The following is a 25,843-nucleotide window of genomic DNA, read 5'->3' on the forward strand; positions in this document are numbered from 1 at the left end:
TTATTCCTTGTGTCTCTTGCCAAGCTCAGCTCCAGCCACGCCTTGGGCTTCCTGACCCGATCCCTACACAACCAGGCAGTGTACCTATGCTCTTCCCAGGATATCTGTCCCTGATTCCACCATATGTGCATTTTCTTCCTGCCTTCTAGTTCGACCAGCAGCTCTCAACTCAGTCATGCTGATCTCTTGCCTTCCTTGCCTGCTTTCTTACACCTGTGGATTGAGATCTCCTGAGCTCCATGGAAGGCATCCTTAAAGATCTGCCAGCTCTGTTCTGCTCCCTTGTCCTTGAGGGCAGTTTCCCAGGGGATCCTAATGACTAACTCTTTCAACAGCTGGAAGCTTGCTGTCCTAAAATTCAGGGTCCTGATTTTACTCTTTTCCTGACTCATTTCCCTCAGGACTGTGAACTCCACCAGTTCGTGATCACTGCAGCCCAGGCTGTCTCCAGTCTTGATGTCACCGATCAGCTCACTCGCATTGGTGACCAATGGGTCCAGTATGGCATCCCCTCTGGCAGGGCTGTCTATCACCTATCTGAAGAATTTGTCCTCAATGCATACCAGGAATCTCCTGGACTGCCTACAGCTCGCTGTGCCACTTTTCCAGCAGATGTTGGAGTGGCTGAAGTCTCCCAAAAGGACAAGTGCCTACTAGCCATGATCTGTGCTTAGTGTCACTTGTTATATTTATTTTAACTTCTCTATTGAACTGTAAACACTTTTCCATTCACAGCAGGAAAAATACATGTATTTTCCCCCTTGCCTTTAAGTGATGCTGTTTTTATAAGTCTTCACATTGCTTAACTCTCAGGCCCTATCTGAGTATGATATATGATACAAGCTCATCTGCACACCCACAAAGGAGCTCAGTGAGACAATACGGGGAGACAGGGGAACCCAAATAACACCCAGTCGCGATTACAGGGACTGAATGGACCATAAAGTTGATGTGCTATCACTTTACGGAGCATGTCTGATTTCTGCAGCAGTTTTGAGCTGCAAAAAAAAAAAAAGCCAAACAGTGCATACAGAACAGATAATTGAAATGTAACTGTAATAACAGAAGTGGTCACATTCACGGCTTAATGATAGCTTCATTGCTCATGAGGAACGTGCCTGTTCCACATCTAAGTTGCAGCTACTTAACTTACAGTAACAGCAGGAGTCTCATATCTGTCATTAACCATTTCCTTTCTCTGGAATCTCTTCAGTATTCGCAGGGTACAAGCTCCCACTCACTTTAAGCCACCCTGTTTCTAAGATGCCCATACAGGAAAGGGTACCCTAATGTATGGCTTGGCCTTAGGCTTAGTTTGCCAGGTCTCCTTTTTCTAAGCAATTGTCTCACAGTCTGCATGCCCCAGGGCAGAGGCATTTTTTATTTCCATCACCAGAGAATTTCATGTGATCAGCCACTTTGGTTTTACCTAAGAGCTGGATCATTAAGACCATGGTGCTTTATTGTACACAATGTACTAAGACCGTTTCTTCCTACATCTTAGTATATTTCCATTCTCTTTATTCCACACTGCATGACTAAAGAAAAACAATTCTTTTCCTTATTAAATTTAAGCTACAGCTGAGTGCAAATATGTGTTATAAGAAAATAAATAGCATAATCCGCTTACATTTTTCAATCAATAGTGGGTACCTTCCTGGAGGATACAGAACAATTCAAAAGTACTGTGCGTATGATAAAAAAAACATAATCCAAAATTTCCTTTTGTTGAAGAGTTTAGAAAACCTATTTTAATGCTTGTTTTTGTCTCTCTCTGCCCAAATCTAATTTAACTGACAATAAATTTTCCCCATGTCGAGTCGATTTTGCAATCTCCTTGCGTTCACTTTGATCCATAAGCTTTATCATCCCATCTTCTCCCCATCCCGCTGAGGAAGGAGAGTGAGTGTGTGGGGGGCTGAGGTTTGTCCATTCTCCACCATGAGTGTACAGGCTCCAAAATGTGTGGGTGACCTGCCCTCAGGTGCCAGACAAGTGGTTTGGAGTGCCTGGGCTGTAGTCCCTGAGGGTCTCAGTAAACCAGGGATATCATCATGGCCTTATGTCTGAAGGTAATGCCAAGACAAGTGCATTAAAAGTTATGAAGCAGCAACTTGTCGTGATGCTAAATAAGGACACGGCATTACCTGCAACATGTGCTGGTCCACAGCATGTTATCACACAATAGCGCAGGCTGTGTCATCACAGTTTCTCTCCATTTTTCCCACCAGTAATGGCTCAAGTCATTTCAACCCTCCAGCTTGCAATTCTACTTGCACTGTATTAGTAGGCAATTAACAACCTTTAGGAGCAGCCTAATAAACCATTTATTCTTGGTCAGTCTTTATGTGTTTAAGCTGCTGTGATCAGTGCAAATTTTGAGAGCCTTTTAGTAAAAAAAACCCCTTGGCTAATTTATGGTCTCACGCTGTGGATTTCCAGAGATGTGTATAGCCTAAATCAAGACAGTATATCCAGTCAGAGTTAAAAATGAGTTGACAAAAGCTTTCATAAGGGGTGTAAATAAACATAAAAATGTGCATCTATAGATTTCCAAAACTGGAGTCCCTACAGACCAGCTGAGTAGACATAAATATGCTTGCACAGCTGGAAGTAACTTTTACAAGTATTATCACTATCACGTGCCTCCTTGTGGGCTATGGCTTGTGATAGGAAACACTAAGATGGAGGTTAACATGGGATCCTCTAAACCCTTCCTCTCCCACTCCAGCTCCCCCACATAACTCCATATCTCAGAGACAAGAAAAGATTCATCAGTTCTGTCGTTAAAACTCTATAACCCAAATATTACCCAAACATCAATACCTATTCTTACAACTACAAAGATACAGACTGAAATTAAACAAACATCTAGAGGAAAAATTCATCCTTGAGATCTTTTCTTAGATACCTTGAGGACTGATAAGTTGCTGACGATGTTGTGCACAATCTAATGCTTACAGATGCATTAGAGAGAGCAAGAGACACAGAGAGGGACCATACAATGAGCCTCTCAATTATAGAAAAAATTTTGGAGAACTACTGAGAGTTGAAATGGGAAAAAAAAAAGAAAAAACAAAACACCAAGCTTATTCTAAGGAAATGAGAATGGAGCTTCTAAGTTTATTTGGGGCTTAGGAAAGGCACCTTGTTACGGCATCAGGCTAAATGAGAGGTGGACACAAACAATTGTCTGAATGTGAATGCCCATGAACTCCTACAAGGGCACTCGAGAGGCTGCTGGCTGAGTTATCTGAAATCAGGGAAATCGTTGCATATTGAGGGCTGATCATTACAGTCATTTCTCTTGAAGAAACTTAGGGAAACAACTTGCCAGCCAGAACTGCTCTGAATCTCAGCAAGGCACGGCTCACCAGCCACGGTGCTGTCAGTGAGCAGGTTCTAGGAGATGGAGCACAACTCAAGTACAAATGATTTCAAATTAATGTTTCACGGACAAGATATATCCTATTACCCACAGTCTGATAGACTGTGAAAAATTAAGTGCAACAGCCTGTCATATACCAGTTAAAGCTTAAGGAACAGTGAAAAAATTAGGACAAACAGTGATGTAGCCACTGACAAGGGAAAATCATAGAACTGGGGAATACTTCAGATTGGAGGGCACCTCAGGAGGTCTGTCCTTCAGCCTCCTGCTCAAAGCAGCTTCATACATGAGATTAGACCAGGTTGCTCAGGGCTTTAGGCAGTCAAGGCTTGAACTCTTTCAAGGTGGCACAATCTCTCCTGGCCTGCTCTCCACGACCTCTTGTTCTTGTCGGGAAAAAGCTTTTCCTTATCTTCAGCCCAAGCCTCTCTAGTTTCAGCTGATGCCACTCTCTCTTGTTCTTCTGCCAGGCACTCCATTAAAAGCTTGCTTTCATGTACCCTGAAACCGTCTCTGCTCCAGGCTGGACCAGCTCTGGCCCCAGAGCCTCACCTCACAGGGCGAGCGCTCGAGCCCCACTCTCTCGATGGCCTCCCCTGTACTTTGTTTTGTTGATGTCCGTCCTGACTTGTGGGGCTCAAAAAAGGATGCAGGACCCAGCTGTGGTCTGATAAGTGCTGAGTAGAGGGTGCAATCCCTGCTCTCACTCTGGGCTTTTGTCTTTGCTGAATTTGATGGAATCCTTTTTAGCTCATTCCTCCCACCCCGTTCTGGTCCCTGTGGATGGCAGCCCTGTGGATGGCAGCCCAGCCCTATCTCTAGATACCAACTAGCCCCCTAGTTTAGCATCATCTGCAAACCTCATGAGGGCTCTCCTTCACTTTGCCCATGCCATTAGTGAACAAGTTAAACAGCAGACATGCCATGACACACCCCATTTTTTGCCAGCCTGCAGGTACAACTCCATAACTACTACCCTGTAAGCCTCTTTCTTCCGATCAATTTTTTTGCCTCTCTGATTGATCATTTTATTACCTTGGGGTTCAGATACAGGAGATTAGGGCATCCAGATTTCCCTCTTTGTTTTGCTGTCAGGTTATCATACTTTGTGTAAGCATTTATCCTGTACCTTTGAAAGCAATGTATTTTCCCTCTTTGGAGGAAACTGTAAGATTTAAGTAAGTGGGCTTGCACTTAAAGCAAGCTTTATGTTTGGACTTGATGATCTTAAGGGCCTTGTTCCAACCTAAGTGATTCTATGATTTTCTGGTTCTGTATTGCCCTACCCTGGAGTGGGGAACATCAAGTGACTGCAGTGGTTAGTAGTTCCTGCCTTTGTACCAATGCAATTATTTAGCATACATGCGAAACTTTGTGCCTGTCTGTAGTACATACAACGACCGTTCTGCATATTATTTTAGGACATCTTTGACAGTAAACATTTGAGCACACGCTCCATTGTCTTTTCTGCTGTAGACTGCTGTAGCATTCTTTCTAAGTAAATGTGTTGGCTGATGGGCGTCTGATTTGACTTCCTTGTGTTTATACCATGAAGAACATCCAGAGCTGGAAGCACTGGGCCTGTATCTGCTTTTTAGACGTTCATATGTAAGAACAAGTGTACACTGACAGTGCTACATGTGAAATTGCATGCAACAGAGAAAATTAGTCCTTTACTAATTAACAAAGAGCACAGTAATATTTCACTAAACACGGCTAGAACAGCACCAGAGGAAAGAACTAGGATACATTTATTTCATTGGATTTTTTTTTCTATAATGCTCTATATCACTGAGGTATATAGGAGAGAAGGATAGTACCAGCAAGTAGAACTGGAAATAGATGAAAACATCCCTTTTAACTTTTTATTTCAGGTAAACTAGTTGTCAGCAGTTTTCCCTGGGAACATCCTACAGACATTCTGCAGTGCTACGTGTTGGATTACAGTTTGCTTCTAGGGAATAAGGAAAACTAATCTGACAATCCTAGACAGAGCTAGGTCAGACCTTGTTTGTTGGTATTGCTTATAGGTATTTTCTCCCCAGCATTTTTCGACTTGCTTTCTCTTTCTTAGGTTACTAACAAAATAACAAAGCATGGTTTAAATCAGGTCTTCTGGCAATTCCTGACAAAATACATATACACTGATAATGTGAAAGCCTGGAGGACAGACTATGTATCTCCTGCTAGTCTGGTAGGGCAAGAGTTTTCTGGTATCTCAGTGTATTTGTACTAACCACTTCCAACATATTGACTGCCAAGAGCAGTAAGTCTATTCGTGTTAAGGTACAGATACTACAAGGCTGGAAGGGGAACTGCCAATGTTTTGTTAGCATGACCAGAAGGCCAGATACAAAATAATCAAAGGGCAGATACCATGCTTTTCTCATTCCGTTTTCATTATCACAATGCTGATGTCCATGAAAGTGGCAAGACAGCTAAAAAAGGTCTGCCTGTGTTTGGAACAGCAGCACCTAATTTACAGAATCATATTCAGATATGTTCAGCTTGGACAGTATCTCTGTGCATGTGAGTAAGTGTGCACAAGAACCCCAAGAAAACAAGTCCCCTGTGTCCGCAGAGGGGGACCCATCTGAGGGTCCTGCCGCGCTCTCTCCGCCCGCGGTAAGAAGCGTTGACAGACAGCTGTCTAACGCCACGCTCTCTCCGCTCGCGGTGACTGCTCCAGCCCTTATCTTTGAGGGGAAGAGTAGAGCTGTGGACACAGTCCTGTCCCACTTATTTTGAGCATGGATTTTTTTTCCATTCCTTGTATATTTCTGCACAGCCATGAAATCCAAACCATATTTGAGCCCTTTTTGATTCAAATAACCCACTTTATAGTTGAATTGCTAAATCACTGCTTCAATACACTGTCTCTGTCACATGCTATTGACTTTATGGCCACTATTGTTCCTCTCTCAAGTGATGCATCTTTCTTCACAGGCCAGGAAGAAGAAAATCAATTACAGAGCCCCAAACAGGGTATTAATTTCTCACGACTTCAGTAAGCGCTATTAGTGGTATATGGCATTAATTTTTTTCACCAGATCAAAGCTGCGGTGCCTTAGAATGCTTTTATGAAGGAGAAAAGGGAAGTGGTGAGGAATATTTTGTTTGGGATATGCTCCAGCTGTCTCTTTTATATATTTATGTTTGTTTGTATGCATGGGTAATGGTGGCAAAACAACTTTTTTGGAATTTATTCAACTGTGTGGACAAGCTGTTGCAGCAATAGTTTTTCAATGACCTGCTCATTTTGATCTTTCAGATTTCAAACTTGACATGATATAATGTCATGTTTTAATTTAAATGGTAAGTTAATTGAAGTACTTTCTTTAGTTTTGGGGTTTTTTTTTACCTTTTCAGTAGAATGAAAGTCTTACTGATCAACCAATACAGTTTGAGAAGCACAAAAACAATTTGAGAAAGGACCAGTTAAAGAAAATCTATTAGAAAAGTAGATGGCTGAATGAACAAAAGAAAACCAGAAATAATTTTGAGTTATGTGCAGCATTTTACCTTAATGATGAGTTCTCCCCACACAGCGTTTGACTGAACTCCATTGCTTTCAGTGGTGTCAGATTAACAAATTTTGGGGAGGTTATAGACAAGAACCAAAGAGTTGGGAAAACAAAGCAGATAAATTATTTAAATAATGCAGACCTTTACCAGCTATAGTTTTCCCATAGTGTGTCTACATAAGAACACAAATGTTTGTTTGCCCCAAGTCTAATCACTACTTTCCTACTTTCCTGAAATACTGGTTATTTCCTGAAATACTGCTTATTTTGTTTCATGATAATGTACAACTGAGATGTTATTGTAAGATTTTTATGTGGTTTCCTTTCAGATATAGACATTGGATCTCTAGCTTCATTATATATACAACTAATATATGTACTTCTTTTATTTCAGTTTCTACTGGACATGCTTCCTAGGGTTAATACGAAGTTGTATTAAATTTGTATGTGACATTTTTTTGAGACATAAGGAACAACAGCTTTTATATCTATCTGTCTATCCATCTATCTATCTTGCCTTCTATCTACGTTTTTGAGAACAGATTTTTAATCATTCCCTTTTACACAAATTCTCAGATACAAAACCAAGCACGCATTTACTGCAAAACATCCATCTACCACTAATTTTTACTTCCCACCTGGTCCAATTGAATTGTGAGCTGAAACAATTCCTGCAGAGAAAAAAAAGGGAGTAGGTTGAAGCAAAACAAGAGACGGGTTTTGTTGTGGTGTTTGGTTTACCAGAAAAGGCAAGTTTTATATTTGTTACTGTTTTTCTAATTCTCTGTTTCTAAAGAAAGTGAGGGAAAGGCAAGTGGAAGAAATACTTTCAAAGTCCCATCTCTCTAACATGGAAACAAGTGCAGAAGGGTTTGGCAAAGGCGTCTGTGAATGGAGCCAGGCTTTTCCTGAACTCCAGCTGAACATCTGCTCCTCTAGTTCAGTATTTTCCTGGTGTTCTCTCCTCTTAAAGGGACTCTATTGCTTCCCTTTTGTATATCTTCTAACTGCTTTTCCTGGAAATCCTAAATTTTCTCAAGAATCTCTCAAATTGTTTCTGTAATGGATCCTAGCAAACTCAGTGGAAGTTGCCTCAGTCACTCCTGCGCTCTGGAAACCTCTGCCCTTTGGCAGCTGCTTCAGGAGCCAGGGACATTTTCTGCTGAGATTCTGATGACTCCTCCTTTGGTTTTATTATGGCTTATGAATCTATAACCTCAGTCTCAGCTCCCAGCTGAGCTTTTGATTCATCTAATGGCTTACATCTGTAATCACTTTGTTGAGTATTTTATTTTAAGAGGTTCACAGGAATTAAAGGAGGAGCAGAGTGTGTTACTGAAAAAAAACCAGCTTGATTAGAGGCAAATAAATGTCTGTCAGTTGGTGCCTAATAGTGATGCCTGAGCATTACATGGTAGAAAGGTAAAAGAGAAAAATACTAATAGACTAAACAGTGCTAGATAGAGCAGTGTGTCTAGGCTGAGACTCCATAGAAGCAGAGAGGTCATTGGAAGGAATTCCGAATACGACTTCCATCTGTGTCTTTCCAGATTACAGTAGAAAATCAGTTGAAACATTTGGTCTATTTATTAGCTGTCAGTTGAAACAGAGAGAGGAATCCAACTTTGAAGCTATACTATCAAAATATGTTAACTGTTCTCTGAACTCTAAATGTGGACTACGTGATGGAAAGGCTACAAAAAAAAAAGGCTGGAAGTATGGAGGGGTTTGTAATTGATTTCATCTCGAAGAGATGATTTTACAGTTTTGCAAGGCTGATAAGAGATTGTCTGTCATTTTAATCTGAGGCAATAAAGGTGAAGAGAAAGATTCAGAACTGATATTTGACAAGATGTCTGAAATTCAGCAAAAAGGAGGCAGTTGTCAGGAGCCTTGTATTGTAACATTGTCATTATGACTGAGAAATTGCAAAATTAAGAGAGTAGACAGAAATCAGAATCAACTCAAGCAAGCACAATATAAAGAAACACATTCACCATGACAACAACTGAGTCAGCACAAGGTCTTACATTAAGGGTGAATTTTTGTAGTATTTATGAGAGTTGGGAATTAATGGAGGAAAGAGATTTCATCAGAAAGAGCTGATGGAGTCTTTAACAGAAATAATTCTTTCAGAAGACTGAGTTTTATGAACAAGCTTTTCCACTCTTTGATTTTTCCAATCTTTGATTGCTGCAGTTAATTAGATATCATAGCATGGTGGAGATGGGGTGGACAGTTGCTGGATAGAAGGCAGTGAGAAAAATTTTAAATGTGTTAGGATAAAAAAGGTTTATTTTTAAAAGAAGACCACAAAGTTTTTAATGAAGTGTCAGTAGCTTTTCAGTATTTTACAGTAACATAATTATATTCTAGTCCATCAGCATTTGGCCCACATTTACTCATTTCACTAAGTCTTGAGGGTTACTTTTACCAGTTGGCCATAGATACTGTACTGAGAATTAGATTTGGGTTCTTTCTTCCAATTTCTGAATATCTTTAATATTGATAAGAATGTTGTCCAGGTACCTTCAGTTTTTGCTTTCATTTTTTTTTTTCCTTTTCATGCAACATTTCTATCTCTGAATTCAATATAAAACAATCCAACAGGAAGCATGAAGAATGGCCAACTTTTAGTGCAGTGAAAACAGATTTCAAATATTTGATCACTTTACAAATTGAATGTGATGTTAATTGATTTAGGTTAGGGAAGTAGATAAATACAACAGGAAAGATAGTAAGTCATCATGAACCATAATGGATACACACCAAATCTAATGAGAGAGGTCACTATTAATGAAGTTCATGAACGAGAAAAAATACAAAGCAGTGCTACTAACCCCTCTGAAATTATGAGTGTATAGCTGCAATGAGATTTGGGTAGAAAGACTGAATGGAATCTCACCTGGAATGTCCTTCAAGCAAAGGCAAGGAAAACAACAGAGAAAGGAATGAAAAAACTCAAAGAGTAAGGTTACTAGTCTTTTTACCAGGGCCTGTAGTGACAAGACAAGGGGCAACAGCTATAAACTGAAGGCAGGAAGATTCAGATTGGACATAGTGAAGAAATTTTTTACAATGTGGGTGGTGAGACACAGGAACAGGTTGCTCAGAGAAACTGTGCATGCCTCATCATTGGTGGTGGTCAAGACCAGGCTGAATGGGACTCTGATCAATTTTATCTAGTGAAAGATGTCCTTGCCTCTGGCAGGGAGACTTGGATTAGATGATCTTTAAAGGTCCCATCCAGCCCAAAACATTCTATGTTTCTGTGTTTCTAAACAGAAAATGTGACCTGGAAAGTTCTATCCCACCAAATAAGATTAATAAAATTGCCAGAGAAGGATCAAAGTGTTCTGGCTCTGCTTTCTTTGGAAGGCAATACAGGGGCCAAAATCCAGTGGTTTGTACTTGTCACCCTGAATTTCTTCTCTAGATGTACCAAATGCCATCCTACTGAATCTACTGCTTTCAGGATGAGTTATGTAAAATTAGTACTTCTTGTATTTATCTCACTCTGTGCTTCCTTTTATAAAATACTCTTCTTTTTTCCTCATAAAGGGTCTTGGTAGTAGCACACAATTTAATTGATTTTTTTTTTTCTTTCACAAGAGAAAGTTTTTTAAATAATCCATTTCTTCTGTCTCAGTTAATGGAAAGGGTTTTATTTTTTTTTTAATTTTATTTATGTAATTATTATTACTGCTGCTACTGTTACTGCTGTTACTACAAATAAAGATAACTGGAGTGGACAATGTGCCAGTTGAGCTAAATAGGCTTTTCCAAACTCTGGAGCACAAGTCTTTTCAAAACAGTGGGTGGTGGAGTATGTTACTCTAGAGCCACTTTGATGCTCCTGTATTTATTTTCTCCCTAGAACTGACTTAATATTTATCTTCAGAATGCCTACAGAACATGTAAGTCTGGGATGTCTGCCGGCCTCCAGGTTAAAAGTCGGAATCTTCATCTGCTAAGTGTTAGCAGAGCCTTGATCTCTCTGTGACCTCAGTTCTTCCCACAGTAGGGAATACTTAAACTTGAGCCTTAAATAAAGAAATCATTGCACACATTTAACCCTCTGTTGTGGTGTGCAGCAGAAGTTCCCCAGCCACCCTGGTTAAAGGGCAGGAGGAGCCTTGGACGGCTGATGCAGGGTACGTCAGGAGCCTGCAATGGGTTGGGCACCAGCTGTGGGGCTGGACCATGCAGGAGATCTTGGTGCTCAGGGGGTTTTCAGGGCCACCTCACCTGGGAAACAAACAGATTTGACCCAGCAGACAAATACTATTGCAGTCTTCATGTTCAGTAAATATATATATGTGCTATTCTACACACTATGATCTCTGTACTCTGATTGCTTTTCCTGACCCGGTGACACCAGGCTAGACTGAAATCTTTGCCCGTACAGTAGGTAGGGACTGCAGATACCCACAGTTCTATAAAGAAAGTTGGACCACTCACATGAATAATACTGAAAGTGATGTGAATTCTGAGTAGGAGGCTTGTGAAGCAGTGTAGTGAAAGATAACAACTGCACCCCAGGAGCAAAATGGGTCCAAGATAATCTCTTTCACTCTGCAGAAATCTCCTTCTGTCCTTCTGATCTGGACTGCCATTGAATTAAATTTATGGCTTTGAATTAAATTAAAAGGCATTAAATTAAAATAAAACAAATTAAACAGAGCTTTTCATAATAAAATATTTCATTACTTCTTCTGAAAAAAAATCAGAGCTGTTTCTGACAGCTCTTGTTCCAAAAGTTGTACAATACATATTAATTCATCATTATCGTAATCACCAAAATAATCAGCAGGTAATGTTCTGTTCACATCAAAGAAATACCCATTTTAAAATGTTTTCTTAGGATTGAAATTCAGTCAAACACAACATGTCCATGTATAGTTTTAACATTCCAAAACGGTGTTTTCTAGGAGAACAAAGATGATAAAATGCAGCCAGTTATAGCCAAATTTGTTTTTTTTTTTTCTTATTGTTTTGATATTTCCAATGAAAATACATATTTCTCTTACGGAAAACATAATGCTTACATCTAAAACATGAGGTTGCAAGAATGGCTGTTGGCATCTTCCCAGAAAGTTCTCTGCAGAGATAATATTCTAGTTTAATTTAATAAAATAAAAAATGAGGAATACATGCCAAGTGATCAGTCATTACAGATTAAGTCACATTCCATGTATTGGAATATTTTCTATTTTAAACATTTAATAGTTTTAATAGCTTATATTTTGAATTGAGTTGTTCAGAAATGAGTACCAGGATGCACTTAAAAGAAAATTACTTTGTGCTCAAAATCCAATATTACATGCTAATTGTACCAATGTGCTGCTAATTAACCTTTATTCTGGTGCTCCCTAAGAAATGATAGGTATAGCTAGAGATTTGTAGAGTGACTCAAATTTGCAGCAGTTCTCTAGAAAGGAGAGCTTTTAAATCATGCACATTGCATGGTTCTCCTTCATTTTACTAAGAGATGCCAAAGGCTGGAAAGCGGTGGAGGGATACAGACTGAAAAAACAGAGTGAATGAAATACATCTATGGACAAGATTTTAAAAAATCTTACATTGGGAAGACATGATTCATTATTGTTTTCTTAATTGGCATACTTCAGAGTCTGAAATCTCACAGAGGAAGATTTTCTGTGAAGATACAAGTGTCTTCTACATCTGCTGTCATTGTAGAAGTCCAGAAAAAACATTGCTTCTTAGATGTTTCCTTTTCTTTCATACTCCACAAACACAGCAAGTAAAAGGATTATGAAACTAAGGCACCTGAACACACACTGTAACCAAATCATTGTTTTATTCTGAGTTTATTTTCAAAAGTTTTTGTTAACATCATGAATTTGGTTTACATGGCAAGGTTTTGGGGTGGGAGGGGGGAGGGTGGGGTGTGCAGGGGTGGCTTCTGTGAGACAGGAGCTGCCCCCGTGCTGGATAGAGTCAGTTCCAGACGGCTCCAAGATGGATCCACCATTGGCCAAAGCTGAGCCCATCGGTGACAGCGGTAGCACCTCTGTGTTAACATATTTAAGAAAGGGTAAAAACAGCTGTGCAACATCTAGAGAGGAGTGAGGATATGCTGTGCAACATGTTATAGAGGAGCAGGCCTGCAGACACCCAGGTCAGTGAAGCAGGAGGGGGAGCAGCAATGGTGCTGCGGGCAGAGGTTCCCCTGCAGCCCGTGGTGCAGCCCCTGGTGAGGCCGGCTGTGCCCCTGCAGCCCACGGAGGCCCCCGCAGGAGCAGAGATCCCCCTGCAGCCCGCAGAGGAACCCATGCCGGCACAGGGGGACATATCCAGAAGGAAGTTGCAGCCCATGCAGAGCCCATGCTGGAGCAGGTCTTCTGTCACGACCTGTGACCCCACAGGGGACCTACGCTGGAGCAGTCTGTTCCTGAGAGACCGCACCCTGTGGAAGGGACCCACGCTGGAGCAATCCATGAAGAGCTGCAGCCCGTGAGAAGGACTCATCTTGGAGAGGTTCCTGGAGGACTGTCTCCTGTGGGAGGGACCCCACGTTGGAGCAGGGGAAGAGTGCAAAGAGGAAGGAGCGGCAGAGACACCGTGGTATGAGCTGACTGCAACCCCCATCTCCTGTCACCCTCTGCTGCTCAGAGGGAGGAGACAGAGAAAGCAGATGTGAAGTTGAGCCCAGGAAGAAAGGAAAAATGGGGAGAACATTAACTCAAAAGCAGTTCTATCATCCCCAGAGAAAGCATCTTGTTTGTGTAATGCAAAAAATTGCAATATATTTTTATCCTGGTTTTGGCTAGGATAGCATTAATTTTTTGACTGAGCTGAGAGAGGATCTGGAGCTGGGGGCATCTGTGGCTGGGGGACACAGCTGGGATAGTTTACTCATTAGCCAGCAGCTGGGATAGTTTCCCCAAATTGGCCCAAGGACTGTTCCATGCCATGTGACATCATGCTCAGTATATAAGTCAGGAAGGTGCAAAAGGAAGCCTTCTGCTACTTGGGAGGAAAGTGGGTATCAGGATTTGCTGTGAGCTATTGTACTGTAAATTACAAGCATAAGTATATTCTGTTACAGTTTTTGTTATCCCTCTCTGTTTTTTTTTTCTTCCTTTGTTGTTCTGTTAATCTGGTTTTATCTAACTGATGAGTTTTGCTTTTCTTTCTTTCTTAATTGTTCTCCCCATCCCACTGGGGGACCAGTGAGGGGTGGAGTGAGCAAGCGACTGTGTGGTATTTTAGCTGCTGAGTGGAGCTAAGCCATGACAATTTGCTGTAGCAATACATTTTTCTGACTGTAGTTTCTATTCATTCTGAAGATTGTTTTTGGAGCAAAGATGTGACAGACAGATGTGTTTTATGCCCATGTCTTTGTCAAGTGACATAGGAAAGAGTCGCAAAAGCATATGAAGTACTGTCTCATGAATAAGTAAGTATTTGCTCAAGTTCACTGCCTTTATGAGAAACAACGATCTGCATTAAAATTAAAATAAGGTGAAGAAGACAAGTGGGAAATAGTGTGAGACAAAAAGCTCAGCATTCCTGAGCTGCAGGAAAGACGCACAGAGACACCTAAGAGCCACCACAGTGTTGATGTTAAAGGCCTTTTATGTTAGGATTCCTCACGGGCATTGCAATCTGCCAAGCATTTTCCCAGCTGTTCTGCATTCCTGTTCACTTTAGCACTGACATGATACAATAATATGACATCTGGTTTCTGATGGAGTAGACCACTGAGTAGCTTCTAGGATGACAGAATTATTACAGGCTCACTGCATTCAGCCACAGCACTGGAGTCTGAAGTCTGACCCTTGGGCACTCTCCCCACGGAGCTTGCAGAGCATGGATAAGGTGAGTGCAAGTCAACCTTCCTGCCACAGACTGACACCTGAGAGTTACACTGGCCTTCACCTGCCTGTGGGCAATTTCCTGGCTCGAAAGACACAAATTTCTGATATTTCCTTTGCATTCTCTGATCCAGACTGTTGGCATGTAACAAGAGTAAAAAATATGACCAGATTTCTTCATGCTTTTGAGAAGTATCTCAGAAATGGTTAAAGAAACAAGCGTAGGGGAAGGGGAGGGTAGGATCTCACTATTTTTGAGCAAATGGAAGATTTAGAGGCTATTTAAACAGGTATCCCATCATGTTTTTTCTATTCTCTTTTGATTGTAATAGCGGGGTCCAATTAGTCAGTGTGGAGTTTATGGCTTATGGTGTATTGGGGCTGGCATAAACAGAAGCTCAGCTGGAGGAGATAAACCTACCATGCTTGCTCCTGATTTCAGATTAGGAAAGTCAAATTATGCCCTTGTTTTTTTTTTTTCTTTTTAGACAAAAAGCAGTTTGGGGCTCAGTTCCAGCAGTGCTCTCTATTGCACTTACATGTATCTTCAGATGTTACAGGAGGAACCACTCCAGGGAACACAACTAGAGACCCCAAGACCAGATGATGTCCTAATTTCTGTACCAGGTAAACTTGCTCTAGTCTGTAGAACTACAGTGGTGCTAAATCAGGCAGCACCTGGTTTAAATTATAATTTGTGAGGTATGAAACATCAGTAAAGATGGACACCCTATCACTGCTTATTAGCAGAACTAAAAGCACCTTTTTTTTAAACTTACACATCAGTTGTCGCTGACTAAAATTGTGAATCGGAATTGCTCTGAGTTTTTAATATTGAGACAACTATTGCTTAGCAACCAGAACTTTCCTTTAGACAAAGAGAAAAGAATTAGACAAATATGTAACTCATGTCAAGATAATTCAGCAAGGAAAGATAAAACTTATTACTGGAGCAGGGAAATGGAGGTGATTTGATGGGGGAGGAATGTGACTAGTTAAAAGGAGTATATGTCTACCAGTAAGGACTGAAAAATACAGTAAAGAAGCATGAAGGACAAGAAGGACATGGACATGGACCAGTTGGAGAAGGTCCAGAGGAGGGCCACGAAGATGATAAAAGGGCTGGAGCACCTCTCTTATGAGGACAGGCTGAGAGAGTTGGGGCTGTTCAGCCTGGAGAAGAGGAGGCTCCGGGGAGACCTGATAGCGGTCTTCCAGTCCCTCAAGGGGGCCTACAAGAAAGATGGGGAAAGGCTGTTTAGTAGGGCCTGTTGCGATAGGATGAGAGGTAATGGTTTTAAAATAGAGGGGGGTAGATTTAGATTAGAAATTAGGAAAAAATTTTTTACGATGCGGGTTACAGAACACTGGAACAGGTTGCCCAGAAAGGTGGTGGAGGCCCCATCTCTGGAAGCGTTCAAGGCCAGGCTGGATGAGGTTCTGAGCAACCTGATCTAGTCAGGGATGTCCCTGCTCCTTACAGGGGGGTTGGACTAGATGACCTTTGAAGGTCCCTTCCAACCCTAACCATTCTATGATTCTATGATTCTAAATCCACTGAACAAGCAGCATGTGAGGATACTGGCAATGGCATGCATGGGTTAAGGTGTAACTTTGGCAAATAATTGTAAGGTAAATTACATGTAAGGGAACTGGCACTGGAAAAAGGAAGAGCTGAGGCAAGAAGCAATTATTAGAGCTCGTGCTGGGGACCATCTCCCTGAGACAGGCAAATGCAGACTGAAGTCAGTGGGCAGCAGAGGGATGTGTGCTGGATGAGGATGAGCGCACCCGAATACAGATTAGTCACCACAGCCAGCCCAGCAGCCACAAACGTGTTGCTGATGGAAGATAACATAGGCAGACAGCTGAAAGCTGATATAATCAGCACAGAGTGAGAGTAGTGATTCTAAAAGAGAAAAAAAAAAGAGAGAAGAAAAGGAAAAATAGCAATAAAAAGAGAGGGAACCGTAAGAAAAAAAAAAAAAGCTTTTATTTGGAAGTATGTGTTTACAGGTGGTCCTTGAAAAATGAGCTGAGGCCAGCATAGAGGCAACATAACTTGGCATAAGTAGTGACTGGATATCAAGGTGCAGCTAATTGAGTTTTTCCAATTAGGTATATTCACACTTTGTGAAACAGAGGTAAATCACATACACTTCTGGACAAGTCCCTCTTAGATGATTTTTTTTTTTTGGTGGTGGTGTGGATTTCTTTCACATGTTTTCTTTTGCTGTAGGCAAACTGCTGAGCACAATAACTTTTCCTACATAAAGCAGGAGAAAAACCAATTGAAATTGAGGTCTGTTAAAGATTCCACAGAGGACATTTTGGTTTTGTATCAGGGATTGTATTAGCCCCCAAATAATTGGTAGATGAATTCGATAGTCAGTACATCTGCCTTCCTCTTCTTATCCGAGCTAACTTTAGCCTTTGAATTCAGCTGGTGAGCTCGTACCAACTGCCTTTATCCTCCCACTGTGGTCAAAACAGAATGGCTTCTCCAAAGTGGCTCCTAGCAATAGGTAGTGTGTCCACCCTGTCATATCTCATAACCCTCATGTTCAACCCTTCTTTTACCATCCTTGCTGCTGCTGTTGCCTACTGAAAGGAGACCTCAGAAGCGGAGTCAGCTGTGTGGCTCAGACCAGCAGACTTCTTTCTGTGTCAGGACACTGGTCAATCAGCTGGCACATATAACAGAAAATGTCCCCTTTGCACTACGGTAGCCTTCAGAGACATGCTAGCATGGGAATGTATTACACTACAGCATATAAAAAACCCACCAGCTCTCAGATTTTTAAACTCTGATTTCTAGCTGTACCTTTGCATCATATGCAAGACATGGCTTTTTTTTTTTTTGTTGCTTTTTCCCCATTTTTTTGTTCCCTCTCAAGACCTGACACAACTTTTCCCTTATTCCTTCTTACCACATGCTTTCTTTACTCCCTTTTGCCACTTCCTTCACCACACTTGTCCTGTCTTTCCAGAGCTTCCATGTGCGTTGCACTTCTTGGATTGCCAGTTGTGAAGAGGACATGTTTTGGAGGCTGGTTTGGGCTCATGCAGGCTGAATATTAGCAGAACTGCAGGAGCAGCAGAGCATTTGTGCAGCTCAACACTCAACAAAAGTCCTATGGCCTGTTGCTGCCAAGGTCTGAGCAAACAACCAACTAAAAATCTGGAGGCAATAGCAAGCCCATTTGCTAGACATGTTTGCTTTAGTTGCATATGCTATTGGTGCTTTTTTACCCTTTCATATCATGGCTTTATCCTTTATGCTGTATTTTGTCTTGCAAAAAAAATGACTTTTTCAGTCTAGAAATTTTATTTTTCCTATAATGAATAAACTTTGTACCAAGAAGGCCATTGGACACTTCTTCAGGGTCAATCAGCTAAGGAGTGTCTTCAGTGAAGCATATACCTCCATGTGAGTGTAGCTCTTCAAGGAACATGAAGAACACTGTTTTATTTTGCCTCAGTGAATCTGCACTGAGAGGGTGCTGTGACCAGCCCATGAGGTTCTGATTAACCTTAAAAAGTGGATGCAGAGAAGCTGTGCTTTGAAGAACAGCAAATCGGACAGGTTCGCTAGGGAGAGAGGATTGATGCATTTGGGAAGAGGACTGGTTTCTCTACCCATCTGGCAAAATCTCAACGTTTGTCAATGATGCCTTTAATACAGAGCTGCTAACAGATTTGCAGAGGTACCTTTAGCTAGGATCATATTTATAACCGTCATCAGGCCTTTACAGTCACAAGGCTCATGATAGGACTTGTGCCACCTTATTCACAACACTGTAGATACAGAGAAATAAGTTTTCCGCAGGAAGTGTTAATGGGCTTTAGGAGCAGAAACCAAGTCTTTACATACTGCAAACACTGCAATGAAGACTACATCTGCTTGTACTGCATTCCTTGCTTGAGAAAGAACGCATGTTTAACTGCTACCTTCTTGTATCTATGAAATTTGATACAGCTTGTGAAGAATTTGTACATCATTCTTTCTTTCTAATTTTCTCAGCCTGACAGAACAGTTTCTGCTGGTGAAGTTCAAGGGGATTAATAGTAATGGCAATAGCAGTAGTGTGGAGGCCCGAAGAAATAGTCACTGATAGAGGGGCATCCCTCTTCCAGGTGGAACAGAAAGAAAATGAGACACTTTGTAGATTGGGAAAGGAGATTTCCACCATTTATGCACATAAGAGGTGACATCATGGTGTATCATTGTTGCACGAGCCTCTGTTAACCTGCTGGGCAGCTTTGCTTTAGCGGCAGTATTTCGTTAACCTTCCTGGTATTATTCTTTCTGATCTCTCATTACAGTGATCACTGTGCAGATTGTTAACGTTCTGCCTTTGCCAGTAGGAAACATTATACAAACTCCTTGGACTTGGTAATGGGAACAGCATGCTAATGATAATTATAGCAAAGGCACTTGTGAAGCATTTAATGACAACTTTCTCTGTATGCACCAGCTTCCAAGTCAATACTGAATTACAGATCTTTGCTAACGTTGAGACAAATCTGTTTTTAATATGGTGTCTTCACTCAACATTAAAGGATGACATTCAGTTATTCCTAGCTAAATGTGTGGTCAGCTTGTCATATAATTAACACAATAAATTTTACAATGTTTTTAGTTACATTTTCTGAATAATTGCCTGTATTTGGCGAGCTTAGTTTTCAAAGAATAAGCCCCTGCTAGGGAAAGGAAGGTTTGACAGTCAAGCTTTCAAAGCGGATTAGTGCTTTAAATGATACTAATTTAAGAAAGATGTTGAATTTGTTTTGTAAGAGGACTGCAGCTACTGCCTGTGTACTTAATTGGGCTTAACTGTACTTCACAGAAGAGCATCCCATCCCTGACTCCCTCATGTCCTAGGCAAAGAAAAGTGGTATGTGTAAGTTCCTTCCTTAGAACAGATGACATTAATCTCTATCTGTCAGCTTGACGAAAAGGAAAATATTTGTCTGCAGACAGACATTGAAGGATTTTTCAATTGGGAAGCGGGCCTCAATAATTGCTGCAGAATAAATTATCTGTGAAACAGTAGCCCACTGCTGTCAGCAGTGAGGACATGATTGAGGCCACATTGGTTGACCAGGGTTTCTGGAGAAACTGTATGTGTACCATTACTTAATAAGCTTTTTTCTCTTTTTCTTTCTTTTTTTTTTTTTTCCTGAGAAAGTGATCTAAATTGACAAGAGAATTAGAGGTAATTGCAATGGTTTAGAAGACTGACAAATGAAAATGCTTTTAAGCTTTAAAACAAAACATTACCAGGCTGATATTTCATTAGCAATTCACTTTGTGGAAATCATTAGTCCATGGTTCGATAGTTTCCACTACTTTTAACTATGTATGTAAATCAATAGTCTTTAACAACCATTTCCTAAATTAGCTGTGAGTGTGCAATAACAACGAGCTGATGCCACATAGAATCATAGAATCACATGGTTGGATGGGACCTATAAGATCATCTAGTCCAACCGTCTTCCCACTACCATTGCTGCCACAGCTACTAAACCATATCTTGTAAGATATTTCAGCTAACTTTCATGTGTCATGAGCATTTCAAGACCACTAGCTCAAGTATGTTCTTCTCTGGGGTAAAACTAATTCTGTGCAGCCTGGTGCTCACACATTGCTCCACTGCAAGTGTGGACACTTGCAAGTGTGAAACACTTTTACTTACAACCACCTATCTCTCAGTTTACCTTCGTGTAAGAAACAGTGTAAACCAAAAATAACTAACAATGCATCTGTTTCCACTAGCAGCTGTGGAAGCTTGACATTTCTTTCTATTTGCTGGCCTCCTGCTGCCCAGAGATGCTTTCTCCAGTGCCTGCGTGTACTGGCATATTCCTGCTGCTGCTGGGCCCACTGACACGATAGTGTCTGATTACTTTTATCATGGAGAAACTGTGAAATCTACTCTAGGGCATTCATTTGCTCCTGTAGTATCTCCTCATTTTCCTCATTGAGAAATTAAGCCTATCACTGTATAGCTGCTTCTTTCCACCATTACATTGTTCCCCTCAAAGTAGTGTCTTTCAGTTTCCCATGAGTTTATGTCGTCTCATGGAGATTCCTCCCCAAATTAATCTGATTCTGGTTCCTTAGCTCACTATCCTTCCCTGTCCTGCATGGTGGTATGACTATTCCACAAGCACAGTGCTTGGGCTCACAGTACAGCTCTAAATATAGAAATAAATACTCTTAACGGTGTATGCATTTTTATTCAAAATTACTGTTTTATATAACTTAATAATCTCCTTTCTGTCTGGTTCTCCAAACCTCCCATAATGGTTCTATTTTCATCCCTTTCCCTTGATAAATTCAAGTTACCATCCAAACCAATATTCCTTCACAAGTTATTACTCAATAACTCATCTACCCTTCCTTTTCTTAGGTCTGGAAAGGATATTAAATTGCTAATTACCTTATATTGTAGTATTGGAAAATATTTTCTCACAAATATCAATCTTTTCGTGGGAACAGAGGAAGTTAATGATGCAATTATAATGTCACCTTATTTTTTGATATCAATTCAGAATGATACCTATTTACTGCTTTCAGGCATCCCATTTGCTCTGAGAACACTTCATCATGTTACTTTATTGAACTGCCTCTGCTATGCTTATCAACATTGTGGCCCCCAGATCATTCGGTGTTTACGTTTCCAGCTGCTTGCACAGATGACAAGGAATGTCCTCTAACAATACTGGGGTACAAAGTTAATTTCTATAGCTCAACTGAGAGGTCTTGGTTTTCTCTTGGCTTACCGTCTTTTTCCCGTTCTTCCACTTATCAATATTTACGGAACCTATATTTTTTTTCCCCCTTGGCTAGAGTGTAACACTGTGTAAGGCTGTATGGTAAACATGTACTTCACAGGAAACTTGTTCCTCGTTTTACTTACACTTAATTGTATCTCCCAAAGTACTTAGCACAAGATGATTTGGTTTGTACCCTGCTCGATACAAGCCATGAACAAAATGAAGTATGTAGCTGGTTGGTTCCACTGCTATCAGAAAGAGCTCCTCTAAACTCGTTGATCTCCATGGTAGAAATCAGGCCTTCAGGACTACCACCACTGAAACGCCAACACCTATTGAAAGGTGACCAGTAACCTAAAGGCTGAGCAACCCTTCTGTGACTGTTGGCAATCTGTGTCTTATTTTGTAATTGCATGTAGGATGTGTGCATTTTCCTAACTTTTCCTAAACAGCAGAGACACTTTTGATTTCAGTTTTGAATTCAACCTGTCAAATACACTTTGCCAACAAGCAAAGTGGGATTCAAATGTAATTGTGCATGCTATAAAATACCAGCCGGCATAGCAGAGCTATCTTGTTTAACTAGGGGCCCTTCTCACAGGAGCACTATTAAGCCTGCTCTTGTCTCATTTGATGCGTCATACAGCTACTTTACTGCGCCCTGATCCTCAGAGCACAAGAGGCTGGGCCTAAACAAGTGTTGCTAGAATTCTCGCTGCCCCAATTATTAGATGGCAGTCTTTATGCTTCCGTAATTTACAAACTGCTTAATCTCTTCTGTGCTTATACAAATGCTCATTAGGAATCTCTACAGGCTGTGCTAAAGATTAATGGTCATAATTGCTCCGGGAAGCTGTGTGTCAGCAAGCGCCTAGGAAGTGGCTTGCTTGACCTTTTAATTTCACAGGAAGAAGATTGAGCAATAATACAATATGGAGAGTAGATACAGGATTGTACACCTATCTTTGCCTTCATGCTTGTGGTTCTACGTCCTGTGTGAGGGTGTTTAGTCACACATGTTGATGAATGGTTCTAAGGCATATTCCAGTCATGAAGACTAGGTTGTGTAGTTTGTTAGGTATGGGTTAATGTGGACTGAGGAATTTTTTATCCTTTTACCATTTATACCCCCATTACTGCAAGGGGTTGGAGTTTAAAACAGTTCCTATCATTAGGATGCTCAAAGCATGCAGACCATCAACTAAACTCTGTGAACAGGGATGGTAACTTCACCCCTGGACTCATGGAATAACATGAACTTACTCTGAAGAAGCTCAAGAATGACAAAAGCAGATGCATACTAAGAACAGAAAAAAACATGAAGTCCTCATTGTTTAAGGATACCTTTCCCCCCCCCATCATGGTATGTGCAGTTAATCCAAACTTATTTTCTTCTCTATAGTTCCATGAACAATACTGAAAACAGTGCACATGGGCAATGTATATTCAAAAAATCCAAACAATTTATGAAAATTCATTTTTAAAAACAGCCATAGTCTGCATGTCCTAGTTGATAAGTATGCTTGTAATCCAGCTCTGCCATTATCTTACCTATAGGAGAAGGTTTGCCCATGAACATGTGTGGTTCCACCTCTCATAAACTGATCTTTATGATTATACTTATCAATAACACTTCTTTTTCTCCTTACTATGTCTTTAAGCAGCTTTTGAAAATGGAGAAGTATGGTTTAGTTGCAGATGTGTTAATAAGGTTCCTTTTGAATAATATGATACTCCTTTTGGATGGATCTTTGCATCTTTAAAAAAACAAAAGAAGATTTGGTAAAAAATTATTGCTTAAAACCCTGTAGTGATGTATTAAATTTTCCCTGAACCATTAAGAAGTATTTCTGGTATGCAGATTATAGATACAAAACCTCGTTCTAAAAATTAATAAATATTACTATTTATATTCAAACTTATTGATGTTTTCTTTTTCAATAAAAATAGTTTTTAAGATCTGGCCAAATGATCAGTGCTAATAATGGATGTTTCTCTTTCAAGTTTCTCTTTGTTTAGTGATCCTGTCAAGTTCTCATTCGATAGTTTTTTTAATGGGGTTGAGGATTAATTTAGACAATTTAAGTAATTTTATGTGTGATTTACACAAATTTCCTGTTAGGCAGGGGAGCACTTAGAAGTCTATATAGAGAAAACGATGTCTATGTAAGTCAGTTCAGTAGTGGAATATTCTTGGATAGACAGCGTGACTTAACTGTGTTTTACATGTACTCATACAGTGATATTGCAACAGATACATTTGCGAAAAAATAAAGCAAGATCTCTTCTATCAGTCTCTATTTAAATGTAAAGTGAAATTAACAGGGTGAGAATTCTAGCAATCACTTTCTAAAGCCTTGTTAAGGTGTTCTTAGAGTAACTGAGCTAAAATTTGGGTCTATATTAGTAATTTCCATACATTTATTGTCAGTTTCATTGACTCCTAAGATCAAGCATTTTAAAAGACAGCAGAGATGGGCACATGATACATTATAGACCCATTTCTTGATGTTACAGGTCCAGGTTCTGTGACGCTTTTAGCTTTTCAAAAGTTCAGACAATGCTCCAAGGAGTCTAAATGACTTTCAGAAATTAAACCTTTCTCTTTTTCTTCTTGGTGGTGGTATTGGTGTGCACCAGAGACCTTTAGTAAATGTATTCTACTATAGAATCATAGAATCATAGAATGGTTAGGGTTGGAAGGGACCTTCAAAGGTCATCTAGTCCAACCCCCCTGTAAGGAGCAGGGACATCCCCAACTAGATCAGGTTGCTCAGAGCCTCATCCAGCCTGGCCTTGAATGTTTCCAGGGATGGGGCGTCCACCACCTTTCTGGGCAACCTGTTCCAGTGTTCTATGACTCGCATCATAAAAAATTTTTTCCTAATTTCTAATCTAAACCTACCCCCCTCTATTTTAAAACCATTACCTCTCATCCTATCGCAACAGGCCCTACTAAACAGCCTTTCCCCATCTTTCTTGTAGGCCCCCTTGAGGGACTGGAAGACCGCTATCAGGTCTCCCCGGAGCCTCCTCTTCTCCAGGCTGAACAGCCCCAACTCTCTCAGCCTGTCCTCATAAGAGAGGTGCTCCAGCCCTTTTATCATCTTTGTGGCCCTCCTCTGGACCTTCTCCAGCTGGTCCATGTCCTTCTTGTGTTGGGGGCTCCAGATATAACCACTTTGCAAAACTTTCTGGAGTCATTCAATAGGAAGTGGTTTTTTTTTTTTTTTTTTCTTCAAAATTAAAGCTTCTTTGTCTGGGTATAAGACTATTTTAATTGAAAACAATGCTCAGAATTCCTGCTTTTGGGACTGAGCAGAGGCAGCTGTGGTCATGTGGCCACACGTTCCTTAAAAGAAGTGTTAAATTTCCATCCGAAAGTGATTATCCTATACACAACAAATCTCACACAGCATACTTGAAGGCAGCATGGAGAGAAGCAGCAAGTCTGTGCTTTGTAGAATATTTGCTTGAAAATGGTGAGAATGGTTTTGGTTTTGTCCTGCTTTTGTTTTCATTTTTTTTCCCCTACATTAATCTTTTCTGTGTCTTTCCCAAATAAGCCTCAAGGGACAAGTATTCATGTTCAGACATGTAAAGGAACACCATGAGTAGATGTTGGATCAGTGAATTGAATAGATATTAATTCACTGTACATCACATGTCTCAACTCCATTGACATCTGTGTGGTTTCAGCTCTCTCTGTCAGTAACGCTGGGCAAAATCAATTAGAGCTTAGAAGACTGTCTCCACCCCAAGGTGGTAATTAGTTAAGGCTTTAGACAGCTTTCCAGATAGACTGGACAAATGGGCTTGGATCCACTCAGGTCTCAACTCAGTTAAGCTGACAATAGTCACATTTCTGATGTGACTGAGAGTTTTGTGTCTTCCTATCTTTTAATTAAGGGAATTGCTACTAATTCTCTTTCTATATGGTACTGGATGTGGTTAAAAAGCCTTTCAGGGAAGGTAAAGTAAAGAAGTAATAAAGCCAGTCAATGTCAAGCTGGATCCTAAAGATGGTGATAATTGGCCCTGCTAACGCTACAACCTTTACATGCAGGGACTTGGGAATTTCTTTTTTCAAAATGTATACATAACTCCTAAGCCAAGACTTTAGGTATCCTGATTTGTATTTACGATTTTAGCCCTTTTGCAGATTTAACCTGAGGACCTTCCCTTCTTTTTTGGCTTTTTTTTTTTTTAATTTCACTACGGGAAATCACAATCACAAACTGGCTCTTCCAGTTATTTAAATTTGGAATATCCAAATGGCTATTTTTGTGATGAATAGTAGAAACCTG

The sequence above is a fragment of the Chlamydotis macqueenii genome, chromosome Z (assembly GCF_036417535.1).
Source record: "Chlamydotis macqueenii isolate bChlMac1 chromosome Z, bChlMac1.mat, whole genome shotgun sequence".
Classification (NCBI taxonomy): Eukaryota; Metazoa; Chordata; class Aves; order Otidiformes; family Otididae; genus Chlamydotis; species Chlamydotis macqueenii.